Source organism: Podarcis erhardii (genome assembly GCF_964252035.2).
Source record: "Podarcis erhardii genome assembly, chromosome: 14".
Classification (NCBI taxonomy): domain Eukaryota; kingdom Metazoa; phylum Chordata; class Lepidosauria; order Squamata; family Lacertidae; genus Podarcis; species Podarcis erhardii.
Window position 1 is genome coordinate 49003058 of NC_138503.1, and position 6000 is coordinate 49009057.

The window sequence follows — 6000 nt, forward strand, 5'->3', positions numbered from 1 at the left end:
CTTCGCAAGACGAATTTCCCTATGGGCTTGCTTCGCAAGACGAAAACGTCTTGCGACTTTGTTTCCTTTGTCTTAAAACCATTAAAACCAAGGGTGCTTTGCTTGAACAGCTGCAGTTGCGACTTGACTTCGAGGAGCAACTGTTAGCGTGCGGTTTGGTAGCCTTTTTTCAGACTTTGCTCATTTTTGAAGCTTTTCCAAAACTTTTCCAGAACTTCTTTTGCATCCATTTGGTAAGTTAAACTTTTAAAACTTTTTTTGTGGTTTTTGGATTTTGGGTTGGGGTGTTTGGGATTCAAGGACTTGGTGTTGGGGGGGGGGTTGCAAGAATCTAGAAGCTTGTGGGTTTTTTTTTGAATTTTTATTATTTTTTGTGACCATTGGGCCATGTTGTTGTTTTTAAAAAAAATTCTGAGTTTGAATTTCTGTGTGCTGGGTGGCTGGGGGAACAGTTGGGGAGGTTTTTGCAGGAATCTGGGAGCTTGTGGGGTTTTTTTCTGCATTTTTCTGTTTCTCTGTGACCATTGGGCCATGTTGTTTTTTTAAAAAAAAATTCTGAGTTTGAATTTCTGTGTGCTGGGTGGCTGGGGGAACAGCTGGGGAGGTTTTTGCAGGAATCTGGGAGCTTGTGGGGGGTTTTTTTTTGAATTTTTTGATTTTTTGTGACCATTGGGCCATGTTGTTTTTTTTAAAAAAAATTCTGAGTTTGAATTTCTGTGTGCTGGTTGGCTGGGGGAACAGCTGGGGAGGTTTTTGCAGGAATCTGGGAGCTTGTGGGGTTTTTTCTGCATTTTTCTGTTTCTCTGTGACCATTGGGCCATGTTGTTGTTGTTGTTTTTTAAAAAATCTGAGTTTGAATTTCTGTGTGCTGGGTGGCTGGGGGAACAGCTGGGGAGGTTTTTGCAGGAATCTGGGAGCTTGTGGGGTTTTTTTTTTTTTGAATTTTTATGATTTTTTGTGACCATTGGGCCATGTTGTTTTTTTTAAAAAAAAAAATCTGAGTTTGAATTTCTGTGTGCTGGGTGGCTGGGGGAACAGCTGGGGAGGTTTTTGCAGGAATCTGGGAGCTTGTGGGGTTTTTTTTTTTGAATTTTTATGATTTTTTGTGACCATTGGGCCATGTTGTTTTTTTAAAAAAAAATTCTGAGTTTGAATTTCTGTGTGCTGGTTGGCTGGGGGAACAGTTGGGGAGGTTTTTGCAGGAATCTGGGAGCTTGTGGGGTTTTTTCTGCATTTTTCTGTTTCTCTGTGACCATTGGGCCATGTTGGTTTTTTTTTAAAAAAAATCTGAGTTTGAATTTCTGTGTGCTGGGTGGCTGGGGGAACAGCTGGGGAGGTTTTTGCAGGAATCTGGGAGCTTGTGGGGGTTTTTTTTTTGAATTTTTATGATTTTTTGTGGCCATTGGGCCATGTTGTTTTTTTTAAAAAAAATTCTGAGTTTGAATTTCTGTGTGCTGGGTGGCTGGGGGAACAGCTGGGGAGGTTTTTGCAGGAATCTGGGAGCTTGTGGGTTTTTTTAAAAAAAAAAATTCTGTTTCTCTGTGACCATTGGGCCATGTTGTTTTTTTAAAAAAAATTCTGAGTTTGAATTTCTGTGTGCTGGTTGGCTGGGGGAACAGTTGGGGAGGGGTTTGCAGGAATCTGGGAGCTTGTGGGGTTTTTTCCTGCATTTTTCTGTTTCTCTGTGACCATTGGGCCATGTTGTTTTTTTTTAAAAAAAAATTCTGAGTTTGAATTTCTGTGTGCTGGGTGGCTGGGGGAACAGTTGGGGAGCGGTTTGCAGCAGTTGGGGAGGGGCTGGGGGAGCAGTTGGGGAGGGGTTTGCAATTTCTGTGTGGTGGGTGGGTGGGTGGGGAAACAGTTGAGGTTTTTGAAGACTTTTGTGATTTTCAAAGCTTTTCCAAAACTTCTTTTGCAGCCATTTGAGGTTTCTGAAGACTTCGGTGATTGATTGTTGAAGCTTTTCCAAAACTTCTTTTGCATCCATTTGGTAAGTTAAACTTTTAAAACTTTTTGGGGGGTTTTTGGATTTTGGGTTGGGGTGTTTGGGATTCAAGGACTTGGTTCTGGGTTTTAATTTCTGTGTGGTGGGTGGCTGGGTGCTTTTGAATTTTTTGGATTTGAAGCACAGCACTGATTTTTGTGTGTGTGTGTGTGTGAGTTTACGAAGGTAGGAGCTGTGCTGCCATGGGACCCAAGAAGACTGCTGCTACAGAGGCCGGCGAGAGGAAGAAGGAGAAGGTGATGCTGGAAATGAAGAAGGAGATCATCCGGAAGCACGATGGCGGAATGCGTGTGACGGACCTCGCCAGGGAGTACGGGAGGAATCCATCGACCATCGGGACCATCCTGAAGATGAGGGAGAAGATCCTGGCGACTGATGCAGCCAAGGGAGTCACCAGGATCGTGAAGAACCGCCCAGCTGTTCTGGAGGAGGTCGAGAAGTTGCTGCTCATCTGGATAGAAGAGAAGCAGCGTGCAGGGGACACAGTGACTGAGGCCGTCATTTGTGAGAAGGCCAAGGCCTTGCACGCAGACCTCGTCCAGGAACAGCCAGGAACCTCAGGCGAGCCAGAAGTCTTCAAGGCAAGCAGAGGTTGGTTTGACCGGTTCAAGACAAGATCTGGAATCCACAGCGTGGTCAGGCATGGAGAGTTTGCCAGTTCTGATGTTCCTGCGGCTGAAGAGTTTGCAGCGGAGTTCCTGGAGGTTGTGAAGACGGAGGGCTACGTTCCACAGCAGGTCTTCAACTGCAACGAGACCGGGCTGTTTTGGAAGAGGATGCCCAAAAGGACTTTCATCACACAGGAGGAGGCCAAGTTGCCTGGCCACAAGCCCATGAAGGACCGTCTGACCCTGCTCTTCTGTGCCAACGCAAGTGGCGACCTGAAGATCAAGCCCCTGCTGGTGTACCACTCGGAGAACCCATGGGCCTTCAAGAGACACAAGATTGACAAGGAGCAGCTGAGTGTCATGTGGCGATCCAACAGTAAGGCTTGGGTCACACGTGTTCTGTTTGCGGACTGGGTCAATCTTGCTTTTGGCCCTGCTGTCAAACAGTACCTGCTGGACAATGACCTGCCGCTGAAGGCTTTGCTTCTGATGGACAATGCCCCTGCTCATCCTAAAGGCCTTGAGGTGGACTTGTTGGAGGAGTTCAGTTTCATCAACATCATGTTCCTGCCGCCTAACACCACGCCACTGCTCCAGCCGATGGATCAGCAGCTCATCGCCAATTTCAAAAAACTCTACACCAAGGAGCTTTTCAGGCAATGCTTCGAGGTGACTGATTGCACCACCATCACCCTGCGGGAATTCTGGAAGGACCACTTCGACATCGTCACCTGCTTGAAGATGATCACCACGGCCTGGAACGGGCTCAGCCAGAGAAATTTGAACTGCGCTTGGCGCAGCCTGTGGCCAGACTGTGTGGCACCAAGTGACTCTGATGCACCAGAGTCAACAGTGGTGCAGGACATTGTTGCCTTGGGGAGGACCATGGGCCTTGAGGTCACAGAGGAGGACGTCTGCGAGCTGGTGGAGGAGCACGACCATGAGCTGACCACCCAGGAGCTGGTCGAACTGCGTGCAGAGGCTGCGCAGGAGCAGACCTCGCTGGAAGCAACTGAGGAACGGCTGTCCTCCAAAGAACTGAGGGACATTTGCCTGAAGTGGAAGGATGTGGAGGCTTTTGCAGAGCGGCACCACCCTGACAAGCACGTGGCACATGACCTTGGGAACACTTATGATACGAGGGTCATGGCGCCTTTCAGGGAGGTGCTGAAAAGGCGGATGAAGCAGCAGACTATGGACAAGTTCTTGAGCAAGAAGCAAAGAGTGGAAGAGGAACCTTCTTCGAGTGGTCCCCCAGAGTCTTAGAAAATGTACTGTACACTTTTTTAAATGTTTTTCTGGCATGTTTATAAACTTAATTTATTGTTCCTTCAATTTTTGAAATGCTCTTTACAGTATGAGCAGTTAATAAACTCTTTTTGTACCAAATTTGGCTTTGTTTGGACTTTTTTTGACCATAGGAACGCATTAATTGATTTTCAATGCATTCCTATGGGATTTCGTGCTTCGCAAGACGAAAAATTCGCTAGACGAAAAAACTCGCAGAACGAATTAATTTCGTCTTGCGAGGCACCACTGTATCCTGAAGCCATTGGTACCCCACAGAGCAGGAGAAAACAAGCTTGTTCCCTGTTCCCTGTGACAGCCCTTGAGATAGTTGGACTATCCTATCTCCTCTCTGTCTCCTCTTTTCCAGGCTAAACATACCCAGCTCCTTCAACCGTTCCTCATCAGGCTTGGTTCCCAGACCCTTGATCATCTTGGTCGCCCTCCTCTGCACACGTTCCCGCTTGTCAACATCCTTCTTAAATTGTGGTGCCCAGAATTGGATGCAATATTCCAGGTGTGGTCTGACCAATTGGGACAGTTGGAAGGTATGTCTCTGGCTTGCCCACAGGCCACACCTCCTTCCCAGGCTGGCTGGAACATAGCCTATTGTACACAGGTTAACATCCCATCCATTGCTATGGTCACTTTTTGCCTCTGGCCCCAGACACCCCCTGGAAGGCAGGCCCTGGAAAGCTGCACCTGTGGGGATGCAGCCCCCTGGCTGAGAAATGTTCCTCACCCCTATTTTAAATGGCTAGAGAAGGAGGACAGGTCTAGAAGAATAAAAGATAATATAATTATGATGATGCGGTTGGATTGCCAGGATAAAAATAAAAGGCAGCTGACTGTTTTCACCTTGGATGTTGGTAATAATGCCGTTCAAAATCTGTTTAAAGGGGTGGGTGGGAAACCGCAGACAAGCAATTTCTATTCAAGGAATGATTTGAGCAATAAAGGAAGTTTTTTTGTTGTTAATCAGGACACTGATTCATAGTCCATAATAACCGAAGGATTAGGAAAGGGCAACTCAAATAACAACCTACAGTATCAGCAGATAATAAGTTTTGTAAGTGCATTATTCAGATCAAGGCACACAACAGCGTTAGAAAGGTGTTTTATAATCTAATCAAAAGGTTTCATTATCCAGGACAGAACAGATATTATTAAAACAGTTAATAATGGGACACTCTTAGAAGGTCAAGAGGAAGTGTGGCTTGCGGATGCAGTTTATGGATGAAGAACGGACTGTTTGTCAATGGCCCCAAATGCTTGCAACTTGTAGTTCCGTGACATCACAGAAGTTCAGCCAATGGCTGGGACTGAGATTCGTTGGCTGCTGTGGAGGTGACAAGGCAGTTTTAAACCTGCTGTATATGCAATGGCATATACAACCTTGCAGGGCCAGCACAACAGTGAGGCCAGGTGAGGCAGGTGCAGGCTCCAGATAGTTGCTTTCTCCTCTGCTGTGCACCTTCCACCCACTGCTTCTCTCTGACCTCCTTTTACCCCACTCACTGGGGCAGGCTTGCGAGGTGGAGGTGGGCAGACTGCAGAGAATCAGGAGACAGGGGTGGGGTGCATTTTCTGTATTGCAAAATATTCTGGCTCCCTGTCCCTCAAATGCTCAACTCGGTCATCACCCCTCCCTGCTCATCAAATGACCTGCATCTCCATCGGGGTGCTAGGCTGAAAAGCCCCTCCCCCCAATAGCCCTCAATCTATTATTATTATAATTAATCACTCTTTATCAAAAGACCTCAGGGCAGTGTGCAATGTTAGAGACTGTCAGGGAACTGCCATCGGAGCTCAGGGTGGTGGAGAGGCTCTCGGATGCTGGGAGACCCTCGGATGCTGAGGAGGGAACCAGTCGGGGAAGAGGGAGGGCTTCCGCTGAAGAAGGAGGGGAGGAGGAAACAGCGTCGGAGGTAAGGCTCAGAGACGCTTCCAGCGAGACCAGCGGTGAGAGCTCAGGACCTCCCCTTGGAACGCCCACTCTGCGCAGAAAGCTGTCGCGCAGGGAATCAAGGAGGAGACTTTCTGTCAAAGAACTTTTATGTTGGAAGAAGTTCAGGAAACGCCCACTGACGGATTCTGCCA